The sequence below is a fragment of the Apodemus sylvaticus genome, assembly GCF_947179515.1.
Source record: "Apodemus sylvaticus chromosome 5 unlocalized genomic scaffold, mApoSyl1.1 SUPER_5_unloc_1, whole genome shotgun sequence".
Classification (NCBI taxonomy): domain Eukaryota; kingdom Metazoa; phylum Chordata; class Mammalia; order Rodentia; family Muridae; genus Apodemus; species Apodemus sylvaticus.
The window spans coordinates 440,336-458,064 of NW_026262993.1; the positions used below are offsets into that span (position 1 = coordinate 440,336).

The 17,729-nt window shown below is 39.5% G+C and overlaps 1 pseudogene; it reads left to right on the forward strand.

The window, feature by feature from the left end:
• Positions 1–13,562: 13,562 nt before the first annotated feature.
• Positions 13,563–14,512, forward strand: LOC127676044 (vomeronasal type-1 receptor 4-like; annotated as a pseudogene).
• Positions 14,513–17,729: the final 3,217 nt, after the last annotated feature.

Below are 17,729 nucleotides of genomic sequence, written 5' to 3' on the forward strand. Positions count from 1 at the left end.
CATTTTACTCTTTAATTTTCCATAAAAATCGTCAATTTTAACTTGTTTTTCTTTGTATTTTTTCAATTTTGTCAGAAATGTTTTCCATGTAAATATTTAATTTTATCATAAAATGTTACTTCCTTTTTCAATAATAACAAGAGAAAATATCTCTATAAGATCCAGTTTTAAGGCATTTTATTATTTAGTGAGTGATGGGGAAGGGCCCATCACATTGTGAGTAGAACCATCCCTGGACTGGTGGTCCTGAGTTCTGGGAGAAAGCACTCTGAGCAAGCCACGTGTAGCAAATATTCCATGGCCTCTGTATCAGCTTCTGCCTCCAGGTTCCAGCCCCTCTTGAGTTCCTGTCCTGACTTTCTTCGATGATCAACAGTGACGTGGAAGTGTTAGCCAAATAAACCCTTTCCTCCACAAAAAAAGAAAAGAGTTCCAAGGGGCTCAATAGATGGCTCATTCTTTAAGAGCACCTTCTCTCTTCAGAGGATGCAGGTTCAGTTCCCAGAACCCATGTGCGGGCTCACAGCAGCCAAGTTTGTTTCTGGTTCTTTGTTTTTGTTTTGGAGAGAGAGAGAGAGAGAGAGAGAGAGAGAGAGAGAGAGAGAGAGAGAGAGAGAGAGAGAGACAGAGACAGAGATAGACAGAGACAGATACAGAAAGAGAGTGAGAGCAAGAGCAAGTATGCATCACAGTCAGTGGGTAGGAATGTAGGAAGAATCTTGGAGGAGTTGGTAGAAAGGAAAAAAATAATCAAAATGTATGAAAAAAGGCTATGTAGAGAAACCCTGTCTCAATAAACCAAAATAATGATGATTATGTTATTATTATTATTATTATTATTATTATGATAATGATGATAATAGTGATGATGATGATGATGATGATGATGATGTTTCAAACCAAGCAGGGATGAGAGAGAGGCTCCTGAAGACCCAGTTGTACATTGGCAGTTGATGGCTACTATGAGAGGAGAGTCATTTTCTTTAGACCTCTGGCCCCCAGCAGACTGCTCAAGCCCCAGGGAATGGCTTCAGACCCATGAGCATATGACCACACTGAAGAGGTGAAATGAGTTATAAGAAAGCACATGAAGTTAAAAAAGAGATGTGTTGGGGGATGCTGACAGAAGTTGGACAGAGTTGGAATGGGAAGTGGACATTTTCAATACATTGTATACTGTTTTCCAAAAATAAATAAAATGGTTTTTGATAGTTTTGATTTTGTTTTTTGGGTTTTTTTGTTGTTGTTGTGGTGGTGGTGGTTGTGGTTGTTGTTGTGGTGGTTTGGTTTGGTTGTTTTTTGTTTTCATTTTTGGTTGGCTTCTTTTGGGGTGGGAAGGTTTTAAGTAGGGTTTCATTATGTACCTGTGACTGTCTTGGAAATTATTGTGTAGACCAGGCTGGCCCGGAACTCACAGAATCCACCTGCCTCTGCCATCCAAGTGTAAAGGTGGATTAAGGTTCTTGAATTAAAGGTATGGGCTCCCACCACACCGACCATAAAATGTTATTTTAAAAATAAATAAATATGAAGAATTGAGTTGGAATTTTCATATTTATCACAGGCAAGTGGATGGAACTAGAAAATATCATCCTGAGTGAGGTAACCCAGTCACAAAAGAACACACATAGTATGCACTTACTGATAAGTAGATACTAGCCCCAAAACTCACAATGCCCATGATACAACACACAGACCATGTGGAGATTAGGAGAAAGGAAGACCAGGGTGTGTATATTTCAGTCCTGCATTGAGGGGGGAACCAGGTTGATCTCAGGAGGTCAAGGGAGGGGGTGATGAGGAACTGGGGATAGCCACTGGGGGGTTCCAGACATCACAGAAATGAGAGGCTCCCAGGACTCAACAGGGATGATTTTAGCAAAGAAGGGTAGATAGAACATTTAGAGACCACCTCCAGTAGACAGGCATGACCCCCTGTGGTGGGATAGGGCCACACACCCATCTCAAAGGTTTTAACCCAGAAATGTTGGCATCCAAAGGAAGAACAGGGACAAATGGAGCAGAGACTGAGGTATGGGCCATCTGAGGACTGCCCCACCTGGACATCGTCCTCTCTGCAGACACCAAACTTTATACTGTTGCCATTGCCAGGAGGCACTTGCTGACAGGAATCTGGTACGGCTGTTCCTTGAGAGGTTTAGCCAGAAACTAACCAATACAGATTAGGATGCTTGGAGCCAACATCAGGCTGAGCTCAGGGACCCTGGTGGGGGAGCTAGCAGAAGGACCAGAGGAGCTGAGGGGGGATTGCAATCCCATAGAAAGAACAATATCAGCTGGCCGGACCACCCTGTGCTCCCAGGGATTAGACCACCAACCAAGGAGTGTACAGGGAGGGATCCATGGTTCCAGAGACATAGGTAGCAGAGAAAGTTCTTGTCTGACATCAATGTGAGGAGCAGCCTTGGTTCTGTGGAGGTTTGATGCTCCAGTTTAGGGGATGCTGGCAGTGTATGGCTGGAGAGGGAGAGTGCGTAGGGGAGCAGCCTCATAGAAGCAAAACTGAAGAAGCGGAGGGAGGTTGTGGGATGGGAAGTTTGTGAGGGGTAACCTGGAAATGAGATATCATTTGAGATGACAAATGGAATAAATAAAAAATATGTATAAATATTATTATTTTTACTCTCCCTTTTAAATTTGTTTATTTTTAGTTTTCGATTATTTTTATATTTTTATTAGATATATTCTTTATTTACATGTCAAAATTTGTCCCATTTCCTGGTTCTTCCCAGAGAATCCTCTAAGCAATCCCCCCTCCCCCTCTTCACCAATTAACCTAGCCTGCTTCCCTGTCCTGGTATTACCCTACACTGCTGCATCCAGCCTTCTCAGGACCAAGGGCCTCTCCTCCCTTTGATGCCCAACAAGGTCATCCTCTGATGCCTATGAAGCCACGGGTCCCTCCATGTGTACCCTTTGGTTGATGGTTTAGTTCCTGGGAGCTCTGGGAGTACTGGGTAGCACACATTATTATTCCTCCTATGGTGCTGCAAACCCATTCAGCTCCTTGGGTCCTTTCTCTAGCTCTTCCATTGGGGACCCTGTGCTCAGGTCAATGGCTGGATGAGAGTGTCCTCCTCTGTATTTGTCATGCACTAGCAGAGCCTCCCAGGTGACAGCTATATCAGGCTCTGGTCAGCAAGTACTTGTTGGCATCCACAATAGTGTCTGGGATTTGTAACTGTATATGGGGTGGATCTCTAGGTGGGGCAGTCTCTGGATGGTCTTTCCCTCAGACTCTGCTTCACACTGTATCTCCTCCTGTAGGTATTTTGTTTCCCCTTCTAAGAAGGACCAGAGTATCCATACTTTGTTCTTCCATATTTTTGAGATTCATTTTGTCTGTGAGTTGTGTCTTGGATATTCCAAGATTCTGGGTTAATATCCACTTATCAGTGAGTGCATACCATGTGTGTTCTTTTGTGATTGGGTTACCTCACTCAGAATGATATTTTCCAGTTGCACACATTTGCCTAAGAATTTCATAAATTAATTGTTTTTAATAGCGGAGTAGTATTACGTTGTGTAAATATACCACATTTTCTGTATCCACTCCTCTGTTGAGGGACATCTGGGCTGTTTCTAGCTTCTGGCTATTATAAATAAGGTTGCTATGAACATAGTGGAGCATGTGTCCTTATTACAGGCTGGAGAATCCTCTAGGTACATGCCCAGGAGTTGTATAGCAGGGTCCTCCAGTAGTATGATGACCTACTTTTGAAGAAACCACCAAACTGATTTCCAGTGTGGTTGTACCAGCTTGCAATCCCACCAGGAGTGGAGGAGTGTTCCTTTTTCTCCACATCCTCGCCAGCACCTGCTGTTTCCTGAGTTTTTGATCTTATGGATTCTGACTGGTGTGAGGTGTAATCTCAGGGTTGTTTTATTTGCATTTCCATGATGACTAAGGATGTTGAACTTTTCTTTAGGTGATTTTCAGCCATTTGATAATCCTCAGTTGAAAATTCTTTGTTTAGCTCTGTACCCCATTTCTAATATGGTTATTTGGTTCTCTGGAGTCTAATTTCTTGAGTTCCTTGTATATATTGAATATTAGCCCTCTGTCAGATGTAGGGTTGGTAAATGTCTTTTCCAGTTTCTTGTTTGCTGTTTTGTCATATTTACAATGTCCTTTGCCTTATAGAAATTTTGAAAAAAATAAATTAAAAAAAAAGAAATTTTGTAATTTTATGAGGTCCCATTTGTTAATCTTGATCTTAGAGCATAAGCTATTGGTGTTCTGTTTAGGAAAATTTCCTCTGTGCCTATGTGTTCAAGGCTCTTCCCCAGTTTCTTTTCTATTATTTTCAGTGTGTCTGGTTTTATGTGGAGATCCTTGATCCACTTGTACTTGAGTTTTATACAAGGAGATAAGACTGGATTGATTTGCATTCTTTTACGTGCTGACCACTGGTTGAACCAGCACCATTTGTTGAAAGGTTATCTTTTTTACTCGAAGCTTTTAGTTCCTTTGTCAAAGATCAAATGTCCATAGGTGTGTGGGTTCATTTCTGGGTCTTCAGTTCTATTCCATTGACCTACCTTCCAGTCACTGTACCAATACCATGCAGTTTTTAACACTATTGCTCTTAGTACTGCTTGAGGTCTGGGATACTGATTCCCCCAGAAGTTCTTTTATTGTTGAGAATAGTTTTTGCTCTCATGTGCTTTTTGTTAATCCCAAGGAATATGAGAATTGCTTTTTCTAACTCTATGCATAATTGAGTTGGAATTTTGCTGGGGATTGCATTGAATCTGTAGATTGCTTTTGGCAAGATGGCCATTTTTACTATATTAATCCTGCCAATCCATGAGCATGGGAGTTCTTTCCATCTTCTGAGGTCTCCTTTGATTCCTTCCTTCAGAGACTTTAAGTTCTTATCATACAGATCTTTCACTTGTTTGGTTAGAGTAACAGGAAGATATTTTATATTGTTTGTGATTATTGTGAAGGTTGTCATTTCCCTCATTTCTTTCTCCGCTTGTTTATCCTTTGAATATAAGAAGGCTACTGATTTGTTTAAGTTAATTTTATATCTGGACACTTTGCTGAAGTTGTTTATCAGCTGTAGGATTTCTCTGGTGGAATTTTTGGGTTGCTTAAGTATACTATCATATAATCTGCAAGTAGTGATATTTTGACTCCTTCCTTTCCAATTTGTATCATTTGACCACCTTTTGTTATCTAATTGCTCTGGCTCGAATTTCAAGTACTATATTGAAAAGATATTAAGAGAGAGGACAGCCTTGTCTAGTACCTAATTTCAGTGGGATTGCTTCAAGTTTCTCTTCATTTAGTTTGATGTTGGCTACTGGCTTACTGTATATTGCTTTTACTATGTTTAGATATGGGCCTTGAATTCCTGATCTTTCCAAGAGTTTTAACATGAAACGATGCTGAATTTTGTCAAATGCTTTTCAGCCATCTAATGAAATGACCATGTGGTTTTGTTGTTGTTGTTGTTGAGTTTGTTTACATAGTGAATTACATTGATGGATTTCCTTGTATTGAACCATCTCTGCATCCCTGGGATAAAGCCTACTTGATTGTGGTGAATGATCATTTTGATGTGTTCTTGATTTTTACATCAATATTCATAAGGGCAATTGGTCTGAAGTTCTCTTTCTGTGTTGGATCTTTGTGTGGTTTTGGTATAAGTGGAATTGTGATAGATGGGTAGAGATGAGATGGGTAGTGTTCCTTCTGTTTCTATTTGTGGAATAGTTTGAAGAATATTGGTGTTAGGTCTTCTTTGAAGGTCTGATAGAATTCTGCACTAAAACATTCTGGTCCTGTGCTCTTTTTTGTTGAGAGACTTTCAATGACTGTTCCTATTTCTTTAGGGTTAATGAGACTATTTAGATGGTGTATCTGATCTTGATTTAACTTTGGTATTTGGTATCTGTCTAGAAAATTGTCCATTTCATCCAGATTTTCCAGTTGGATTGAGTATAGGCTTTTGTGGTAGGTTCTGATGATTTTTTTTTAAATTCCTCAGTTTCAGTTGTTTTGTCTCTCTTTTCATTTCTAATTTTGTAAATTTGTATACTGTCTCTGTGCTCTCTGGTTAGTCTGGCTAAGGGTTCATCTATCTTGTTGATTCTCTCAAAGAACCAGCTGCTGGATTTGTTGATTCTTTGTCTAGTTCTTTTTGTTTCTACTTGGTTGATTTCAGCCCTGCGTTTGATGATTTCCTGTCTCCTACTCTTCTTGGGTGTATTAGCTTCTTTCTGTGATAGAGATTTCATGTGTGCTGTTGGGATGCTTGTGTATGCTCTCTCTAGTTTCTTTTTGGAGGCTCTCGGAGCTATGAGTTTTCCTCTTAGCTTTCATTGTGTCCCATAATTTTGGGTATGTTGTGCCTTAATTTTCATTAAATTCTATAAAGTTTTTGATTTTTTTCCTTATTTCTTCCTTGACCAAGGTATAATTGAGTAAAGTATTGTTCAGCTTCTATGTGTTCGTGGACTCTCTGTTTTTATTATTATTATTATTATTATTATTATTATTATTATTAATTTTTTTGCTATTGAAGACCACCCTTAATCTGTAGTGATCTGATAAGGGGCATGGGATTATTTCAATCTTCTTTTATCTGTTTAGGCCTGTTTTGTTACCAATTATATGGTCAATTTTGGAGAAGGTACCATGAGGTGCTGAGAAAAAGTTATATTCTTTTGATTTAGAATGAAATGTTCTATACATATCCGTTAAATCCATTTGGTCCATAACTACTTTTACTACTTTACTTTTTAGCAGTTTCACTGTGTCTCTCTTTAGTTTATGTTTCCCTAATCTGTCCATTGATGAGAGCTGTGTGTTGAAATCACCCACAATTATTGGGAGAGGTGCAATGTGTGCTTTGAGCTTTGGTAACATTTCTTTTATAAATGTGGGTGCCCTTGCATTTGGAGCATAGATGTTCAGAATTGAGACTTGTTCTTGATAGATTTTTTTCTTTGATGTGTATGAAGTGTCCTTCCTTTTTTTGGTGACTTTTAGTTGAAAGTCCATTCTATACAATACTTGAATGGCTACTACAGCTTGTTTTCTGGGACCATTTGCTTGGAAAATTGTTTTCTAGCCTTGTACTTTGAGGTAGTGAGTGTCTTTGTCACTGAGGTGACATGCACCATTCCTGTATGCAGCAAAATGTTGGGTCCTCTTCATGTATCCTGTCTGTTAGTTTATATCTTTTTATTGTGGAATTGAGTCTATTGATGTTAAAAGATACTAAGGAATAGTGATAGTTGTTTCTTGTTATTTTTGATATTATTTTTATGTTTGTATGATTTTCTTCTTTTGGGTTAGTTGAAAGAAGATTACTTTCTTGCTTTTTTTTAGGGTGTAGTTTCCCTCCTTGTATTGGAGTTTTCCATTTATTAGTGTTTGTAGGGCTGGATTTCTGGAAAGATATTGTGTAAATTTGGTTTTATCTTGGAATATCTTGGTTTCTCCATCTATGGTGATTGAGAGTTTTGCTGGGTATAGTAGTCTGGGTTGGCTCTTAGGGTCTGTATGAGATCTGCCAAGGATCTTCTAGCTTTCATTGTCTCTGGTGGGAAGTCTATGGCTGCTGGGATTTGAACTCAGGACCTTCAGAAGAGCAGTGCATGCTCTTAACCACTGAGCCACCTCTCCAGCCCTCTCCTGTATTTCTTTAAGGGAGTTATTTATGTCTTTCTTGAAGTTCTCTATCAGCATCATGAGGTGTGATTTTAAATCCAGATCTTGCTTTTCTGGTGTTTTAGGGTATCCAGAACTTGCTGTTTTTGGAGAACTTGGTTCACATGGTACCATGCTGCCTTGGTTTCTGTTGGTAATATACTTGCATTTGTGTTTTGCCATCTGGTTATCTCTGGTGTTAGCTGGTGTTGCTGTCTCTTACTGCGGCTTATCTGCTCTGAAAGCTTCTTTTTCTGTGCTCCTGGGAGACCTGTTCTCTGTGTGCACAGGTATGTAGGTACTCCTGGAAGAACAGCTCTCTTGTGGTGGTATTTTTGTATGTAGCTCTGTGGCCCTTGATCAGTTCTGGTTGTGGAGGGAAATCAGAAGACTCCTGTTCCAGACTGCTCCTAGGTTCTTGTGACCTCAGGGTTTCCAGCTGTTTACTCTGAGCAGCAGGGGATGTTCTGCCTGTGCTATCTGGTCTCTCCACACTCCTGGGTGATCAGGTACCTCCCTTCACTACTTGGATATGGTGCACTGTGGCAGAGGATGGTCCCGAGCCAGAGACAGAAACCGGAAGGCCAAATGTTAGGTTTTTAAAAATCAGGGTTTTGAGGAAAGATTCCAAGAATTGATTTCTGGCTCCCCCATGCCCATGCATGAATGTGCACATAAACACACAGACCCAAAAACAACTCCACTGGTGCTGGTCATGGACGTTCTCATGCTTATTGTGAAACCAGGAAGATTGGTTTTGTCTAAAAATGGAAGCATATCCATTTTTAGACATTACTTGTATTAGCAGTTTACCTTTACCACTTGTGTGCTGTACCTACAGAAGCCAGAAGAGGGCACAAGGTCCTCCTGTAACTTGAATTACAGATGATTGTGAACAAGATATTGTGAGTGCTAAGTAGTGAATCATATCCAATGCACAAGCAACAAGTGCTTTTAACTGCTGAGCCACTTGTCCCACCATGAGGATTATCTCTTAAAATACTGATGAGAAGTCTCTCTCAGGCCTCTCCTCCAGCTGTCTACTGGACATAAGCCACACCCAGCAGGCTGTTGCTGGATTCTTTTAACAAGTGAATAACTTTGTCACTAGTTACTGGTTTTATACAACTGAGAAAGATTCAAGATTGGAGGGAAATTAATGCAATTTTAACAATACACTCTATTCACAAAAGCTAGGAAATAGAATCTAATTAGTTCTTCACACACTGATGAGTGAATTTTTTTAAAGATGCAGGTAAATGGATGAACACGAACATTCTCTTTGGAAGGAATTGCAAAGAGTGCTAATGTCACCGGGAACAAGGTGGAGTTGCTGGTGGTGAAGGCTCTCCCAGTGGCCTGGGGAGAGGCAGGATAGATGAGGTAGAGACGTGGGTTCATATGACCTTCATGTGCAGCTTTAAGGGCTGCATTTGCAACAGATCGAGTGTTGCTAGTTAAGGTTGAAGCTAACCTGTCCAGATAGCTCCCCTGAGCTCAGCACAAAGCGGAGGACTCCCTTTCCCTGCAGGGCTTCCTCTTCTCTACCTTACAGGGAATCCCAACCCCTACACTCTTCCTAAGGAATGTCATATAATCCTTGGCAAAATTACAAGTTCAACCTCCTGGAAAGCCTCTCCATGAAAATGAGGAATCCACAGAACCTGCAATCTCAGCCAATGAAACTCCACCCTAAAAAGGACCCCTTCCCACTTTCCAAGGATTATAAAGTCCTTGTTCACCCCTAATAAAGAGCGCAAGCTGTTTTGCTGACTATGTTCTAAGAGAGCTGTTTTCTGAAAGCTGTAACATGGACATCCCCAACCCCACACACATTGCCTCCACTTTCCATCCCCTAACCTGACCCCAACATTTATTACAGACTTTCACCCTTTCCTTCCTGATGTGTAAAAAAGACTCGGACCCCAGAACTCGGCTCCTCTCCATCTTTCCCCACTTGGTGTGCAGCAGGGAGCACCTGGAAACCCAAGGGGAAGAGGTAAAAATGGAACCACAGTCAAAGGAGTGGAGGATTGTATGGAGCTGTGGTGCACCAGGTTCAAGACATCCTCACCTAGTCCCCAGTGTCCTATACCCACTCCCTAACCCAGAAAAGCATTTCTGTGATCCCTGAACGTCAGCAGAGATCTATATAAACCAGGATAGAGTTTGGGATCCTGCTGAGAATCAAAGCTGTCCTTGCCATAAAAGCAAAAGACTGTCCCTGATAAGGTGTGGTTACTTGGAGAAGGCACCTGTGCGAGGTGCTCAAAGCTCACCAAGGTGATTACTCAAGGAAAAATGGGTGTGAGAACAGAGTGGTCTCCACCATATCTGCCGGAGTGGACCTTTTCTGACATTGTTTGAGAATGTGTCTTTTCTTTGTTCAAAACCTATTTTGAGAAATAATAAATTAATAATTTAATGATGCAGCCAGGTGTGATGGCATACAACTTGAACTCCAGCACTTAGGAGGAAGAGGCAGAGAGGCAGGAAGTGAGTTGGAGTCCATCCTGGTATAGAGTGAGGTCAAGGCTTGACATCCAGGACTCCACAGAGAAAATATGACTCAAAAAAAAAAAAGGCTTGGGATTAAAGGTGTGAGTCACCACCACCCAGCTGTAATTTTGTTTTTTTTTTTTCCTGAATTTCTGTCATATATATCATCATTGTGTTTGTATACTTCCTACTGCCTTCTCTAATTCCCTTCTCATCCCCATTGACCCCATTTTTATTCCCCCCTTTTTCCCCCTGAATCAGAGTCTCACTGCAGCATTGGCTGGCCTTCAACTTGCTGTTATAGAACAGTATGACTTTGAACTTAGAGAGCTCTCTGCTTCTGTCCCTGTCCCACCCCTGCCCCTGCCTGCCCCTGTCCCTGTCTCTGTCTCTGCCCCTGCCTCTGCCTCTGCCTCTCAAATACTGGGAATAAAGCGACCCACTACACCCAGCCACTCCTTCTCTTTTGCTGTCTTTTTTTTTTTTTTTTTTTTTTTTTGTATTCAGGTCTTGAGTAGTTGAACACCACTATGGTTCATGGTTGTCACAGCCATGTCATAACCAGGAGACAGAATTTTATGACATTGTTCTTTTGGACCTTACAATCTTTGCCCCCTCCTCCCAGTGTTTCTGGGTCTTGAAGAAGATATAATAGATGTTATGTTTAGGATCCAGACTTAATGGTCAGTTATTCTAAGCACTTTGAACACTTGTGAATCTCTGTATTAAACATGGACCTCTGATAAATTTCTGTGATCTGGGCTGGACTGAGACTTGCCTGTGGGTATAAGCATAAATACTTGGAAGAGTGTTTTTTTTCCTGACTTTCTGTCATATATATCATCATTGTGTTTGTATACTTCCTACTGCCTTCTCTAATTCCCTTCTCATCCCCATCTCACTGCAGCATTGGCTGGCTAGTGATTAGTGTGTGTTTCACAAAACTGAACAATCTTAGAGTCAAACTCTATTTTTTTGAGCACAGATGTAATACAGCCATGACTAATCCATGTACTATATGACCAAAATAAAACTCCAAGCACAGTATTGTATCCTCTATGGAACCTTAAAACCTTTAGAGAGGAAGGCACAGTGGTCTCCAGCTGAACAGTTAGAGCATTCCTTGTGGCCTTGCTTGGAGGTCAGCTTTTGTTTTTAACAGCTGTGATAAGTCTCACCACTGTCTTAAAACTTTTAATGACTTCCTCACTCCTCCAGTTTACTTTTTGATATGGTTCATCTTGGGAAAACACACAGCTTCAGAAATAGATTTTACACTCTTACATGTTAAAGTTATCTGGGAGAGAGATGTTTTCCTCTGGGTAGATCTAAGTAATGTGCAGTAAACAAGTTCATTGACCCCCATGGGTGACAAGATGGTCCAGGTCCACTGGGAGGAAGAGTCCTGTCATCCTGTCCTTGATTTAGCTGTGTCTCCTTCTAGCCAGGCTTTCTGAGACACATCCTATCAGTGGGATTCACACTGCCCTGAAGGGCTCCCAGTGCTCAGAACTCAGAGCCAGAGAAAGTTTCACACTGATTCTCTTCCCCAGTCTGTCCTGTCTTAGATTTTGGAATTTTTTCTTCAGATTACTTTTTTTCTATTTTTCTTTCTAAGTAACTAAATTGTACCTTTCTTGTGTTTCTTACCAATCCTTGTCTTTAGTTCATAATATTTTCACTGTTTTGCTACATTTATTTACTTATTTATTTATATTTGCGTCTGTTGAAGACATCTCCCCATGTCCTTTGTCCTTGTGTTTCCACCTAAACTACCTCCACTTTCATTAGAGTTAAATCTCGTTTGGCATATGCAGTGTAGTAAAGTACATCTGTAATGTTCCTTTGAACACTGGAGCTACAAGCTCATTAGTGTTTACACTTTACCCATCAATTACCTCTGATATGTTTGTGTTTTTGTTAAATTATGGACATACTATTAGGTAACTGAAATGCAATGTTTTGGTCATGATTTATGACATATTTAAAATAATAAAAGAAAACAGTATACATTTAGTGTATTTAGTCCAATTTCGGGTTTGCTGTTGTTGTTGTTATTGTTGTTGTTGTTGTTGTTGTTGATTCATTGAATCTTTATGAGGTCTATTGACAGGTACACATCCTATCTGTACATTGTATTATGAATGTGATTACATGCACAAGCATGACTTTTATGACATTTGCCCATAATTCCCTGCTGTATCACTCTACCACTTCCATTTCTCACACATGGCTAAGTCTCCCCATTGGGTTTGTGAATTTCTCCTCCAGATTCCACATATGTGTCATGCTTATCTGTGTGAGACTGCTTTATTCCACATAACACAATGATCTGCAATTCTGTTAATTTCCCTACAAATAATAAAAGAGTGATAGAAAAAAATTTCTCCAAGAATGTGCTCAACACTGGGCCTTTCATAGTAGCAACTTGTCTCTGTGTTCTTAATAATAGAAGCTCTACACAGGGATTGGGACCCCAGAATAACCCAAAGGTTGGGCTCAGAAACAAATCCCAAGTGAAAAAAATCTTTCATTGAGAATTGTTTTTAACATTGAAATATGTTTGTGCAGTGTGTGCACGTTGGTGCCACAGAGGCAGGAGGAAGGCTCCAGATCCCCTGGAAATGTGCTCACAGTTGTTAGCTTCCACGTGAGTGCTGGACTCTGCTCTGGGTTCTCTGGAAGAGCAGCTGGTGCTCTTAACCACAGAACCATCTCTCATCCCTATTGTGAAATCAAAAATAAATACCTTGGAAGTGTTTAAGAGTATGACTCTCTAAAAGTGTTCAGATATGTATGTTACTGTCTACTTGGGAAAGATTAGAACTTTCAAATGGGACTTTAAAAATATATAGTGTGGGCTAGAGAGATGGCTCAGCAATTAAGAGCACTAGATGTTCTTTCAGAGGTCCTGAGTTCAATCCCCAGTAACCACTTGGTGGCTCACAACCATCTGTAATGGGAACTGATGCCCTATTCTGGTGTGTCTGAAGATAGCTACAGTGCACTCGTATACATAAAAGACAAAAATAATTCTTTAAAAAATTATATGCTGTGACTAGTGAATAAAAGCTCTTTAAAACATGCAAGTTTGCCTTCCAGGTCATTAGCATGCTGCTTCTTAATATAATAGCACTCAGAAGATTTTTGCTTTGAGCCCACCTGCTTCAATACTTTCTATCTTTTGAGGCTCTTGAGACTCCCTGAAAGGCAGTTCCCAGAAGTATAGCATCTGGACCTGAAATACTAGGGAGTTGGACATTTTTCTAAACTTCTCTCCTCCTGATGTGTCTGTTAGTATATTTTCCCACAAACCTCAGTATGTAACTAGCTTTATACATCAATCTGATTCATTTTCTCTGAAGGCCTGACTGGGATGTTGTTTCCAAGCAACATCCTCTTAGGGGTTTTCTTCTTATCTGAGTTCTGTGTAGGTGTCATAGGGAACTCATTGCTCTTCATGCTGTATGTGTACAAATTCTTGGTCAAAGCTTGCTTTAACAGACCCATTGATCCCATTTTCATGTACCTGATGATAGTTAATATATTGACAATCATATTCTCTATTATACCATATATCACATCATCCTTTGGAGTGCCCAATTTTCTGGATGATTCTAGCTGTAAGGCAGTTGAGTATGTCTACAGAGTCACCAGGTCTATGTCCATCTCTACCACTTCTATCCTAAGCACATTACAAGCCATGACCATCACTCCCAGTAATTCTAAGTGGGCATGGCTTAATCCTAGACTCTGTAAGTGGACTTTTTGCTCCTTCCTGTTTTCCTGGCTTGTCAACATAGTCATATACACACACCTCATTAAGACCATGATAGCAAAACTAATTACACTGATATTGATTATGGTTATTCTCATGTTTACTGTGTAAGTCTTCCACCCAAGTACCCAAACCCAAGATTATTTCTGAGTATTTTCATAACAAGTGACCTGCTCTTTCTGGCCATCATGGTATGGACCAACCTCTACATGGTGACCCTCCTCTACAAGTACCGCAAGAGAGCCCAGCATCTCGGCAACTCAAGCCTCTCCTCCAAGTCTCCTGAACACAAAGCTCTTCACACAATCCTGTTGCTTGTAAACAGCTTTGTGTTCTTTGATTTGTTGAACAACTTTGCCACTCTTTATGATAAATTTTATACACATGAAAGAATGCTAAGTTTGGGGGCAATGATCGCAATCCTGGCATTATTTTACCCTACACTCTGTCCATTTCTACTGATGAACACTAATAAAATTCTTTCACAGTGTATTTCTTTCCTACCAATACTGAAAATTACCTATTTAAAAAAAACAGTTGGTGCCTGATATGATGCCCAGATATTCTTTTTAACAAATATATCTTTCTAGTGATTTTTGTGTTATATTGGAAGCTGTGTGGCTCTTGAGTCCTTGGTATGGTCCCAGTTATAATTGTCACAAGTTGTACATTTTCAAATTTTAGATTTTAATATATCAATAAAAATGCATCCACACCATTCAACAACTTTCATATTTACTGTCCATTGAAATTATAATACTTTAGAGCTTGTAAAATAAAAACTCATCTTGTTAACCTCCACATAAATACACACATAAATTTTGTACACAAGAGCAGACACACAAACCTGTACACACAAAGATAAATAAAGATAGAGATAGATAGATAGATAGATAGATAGATAGATAGATAGATAGATAGATAGATAGGTAGGTAGATAGGTAGATAGGTAGATAGGTAGATAGAGGATAGATTTTTCAAAGATTTTTTTATGTTGACACTTAGAGAAGAATTTATTTTACTTGTTGTCTTAGTCAGGGTTTCTATTCCTGTACAAACATCATGACCAAGAAGCAAGTTGGGGAGGAAAGGGTTTATTTAGCTTACACTTCCATGCTGCTCTTCATCACTAAAGCAAGTCAGGACTGGAACTCAAGCAGGTCAGGAAGCAGGAGCTGATGCAAAGGCCATGGATGGATGTTTCTTACTGGCTTGCTTCCCATGGCTTGGTCAGCCTGCTCTCTTCTAGAACCCAAGAATACCAGCCCAGAGGTGGTGCCAGCCACAAGGGACCCTCCCCACTTGATCACTAATTGAGAAAATGCCCCACAGATGGATCTCATGGAGACACTTCCCCAACTAAAGCTTCATTCTCTATTATAACTCCAGCCTGTGTCAAGTTGACACATAAAACCATCCAGTACAATTGACCCCTTGTCAACTTGACACATAAACACATTACTATTAAGCCTCAACCTATACTTTCTTATTCATCCCCAAGATCTAAATAACTTCAAAAGTCCCATAGTCTTTACATATTAAAAGTTCAATCCCTTAAAAATGCCCAATATCTTTTAAAATTCAAAGTCTTTTAAAAATTCAAAGTCTCTTAACTGTGGGCTCCACTAAAATACTTTCTTCCTTCAAGAGGGAAAAATATCAGGGCACATCACAATCAAAAGCAAAACTCAAACTCCAGTGGTTCAATATCTGGGATCCAATTCATGATCTTCTGGGCTCCTCCAAGGGCTTGGGTCACTTCTCCAGCTCTGCCCTTTGTAGCACACAGTAGTTCTTCCAATGGGGGTGCAACCCCCCCCCCCAAATCTTCCAGTCTGCCCTCCAACTCCTCCATTGTGTGTTCAATGGTTGGTTGCTAGTATCCGCCTCTATATCTGTAAGGCTCTGGCAGGGCCCCTCCAAAAGACAACCATAACAGGTTCCTTTCGATACTTCTTGTAATCTATAGTAGCTTTCTGGTTTGGTGACTTTATAGGATGAATCTATAGGTAGGACAGTCTCTGGGTGGCCTTTCCTTCACTTTCTGCTCCACACTTTTTCTTCATAGTTGTTCCAGTGAATATTTTGCTCCCTTACTCCGAGGAACCAAAGCACCCCCACTTTGATCTTCCTTCTTCTTGAGCTTCCTGTGGTCTGTGAATTGTAACTTGTTTATTTGAAGGTTTTGGGCTAATATCCACTTACCAGTGAGTGCATATCATATGTATTCTTTTGTGATTGGGTTACTCACTTAGGATGACACTTTCTAGTTCCATCCATTTGCCTAAGAATTTCATGAATTAATTTTTTAAATAGCTGAACAGTACTCCATTGTGTATATATACCATAATTTCTGTATGCATTCTTCTGTTGAGGCACATCTGGGTTCTTTCCAGCTTCTGGCTATTATAAATAGGACTGCTATGAACATAGTGGAGCATGTGTCCTTATTACATGTTGGAGCATCTTCTGGGTATAAGCCCAGGAGTGGTATAGCTGGGTCCTCAGGTAGTACTATGTCCAATTTTCTGAGGAAATGCCAAACTGATTTCCAGAGTGGTTTTACCAGCTTGCAATCTCACCAGCAATGGAGAACTGTTTCTCTTTTACCACATCCTCTTCAACATCTGCTGTTTCCTGAGTTTTTCATCTTAGCCATTCTGACTGGTGTCAGGTGGAATCTCAGGATTGTATTGATTTGCATTTCCCTGATAACTAAGTATGCTGAAAATTTCTTTAGGTGCTTCAGAGCGATTTGAGTTTCCTCAGTTGAAAATTTCCTGTTTAACTCTGTACTCCACTTTTTAACAGGGTTATTTGACCCTCTGGAGTCTAACTTCTTGAGTTTTTTGTATATATTGTATATTAGTCCTCTATCAGATGTAGGATTGGTAAAGATCTTTTCCTAATCACTTCCTTGTCATTTTGTCCTACTGACCTTTGCCTTATAGAAGCTTTTCAGTTTTATGAGGTTCCACTTGTTGATTCATATTCTTAGAGCATAAGCCATTGGTGTCCTATTTAGGAAAATTTCCCCTGTGCCTATGTGTTCAAGGTTCTTCCCCACTTTCTCCTCTATAAGCTTCAGTGTATCTGGTTTTATATGGAGGTCCTTGATCTACTTGGACTTGAGCTTTGTACAAGGGGATAAGAATGGGTCGATTTGCATTTTTCTTTTTTTTATTGAAAAGGGAAGTAAAAACACTTTGTGATAAAATTAAAGACTTACATGGAAAATATTTCAGATAAACACATTAAAATTGACAATTTTCATGGAAAATGAAAGAGTAAAGTGTTAGACATGTAAAACATTTCCAAATTAATTGATGGAATAGAAACATTTTATGATAGAATTGAAAATTTACATAGAAAATATTTCTGATGAAATTGTAGAAAAATGTAGAAAAGCATGTTAGAATTGAAGATTATCATGGAAAACTTTATATAGATATAATAATGGTAGGTATAAAAGTATTCCTAAGTTGATTGAATGTGGAATTATAAGTATTTTCTGATAAACTTGGAGATTTACATGGAAAATATTTCTGATAAAATTGAAGAAATAAATAGAAAAACATGTTAAAATTAAAGATTTTCATAGAAATTATACAGATAAAATGATAGGCGTAAAGATAATTCTAAGTTGATTGAAGGTGAAATTATAAACATTTTCAAATAAAATTGAAGATTTAGATGGAAAATATTTCTCCCAAAATTCAAGAAATATATAGACAAACATGTTAAAATTGACTATTTCATGGAAAA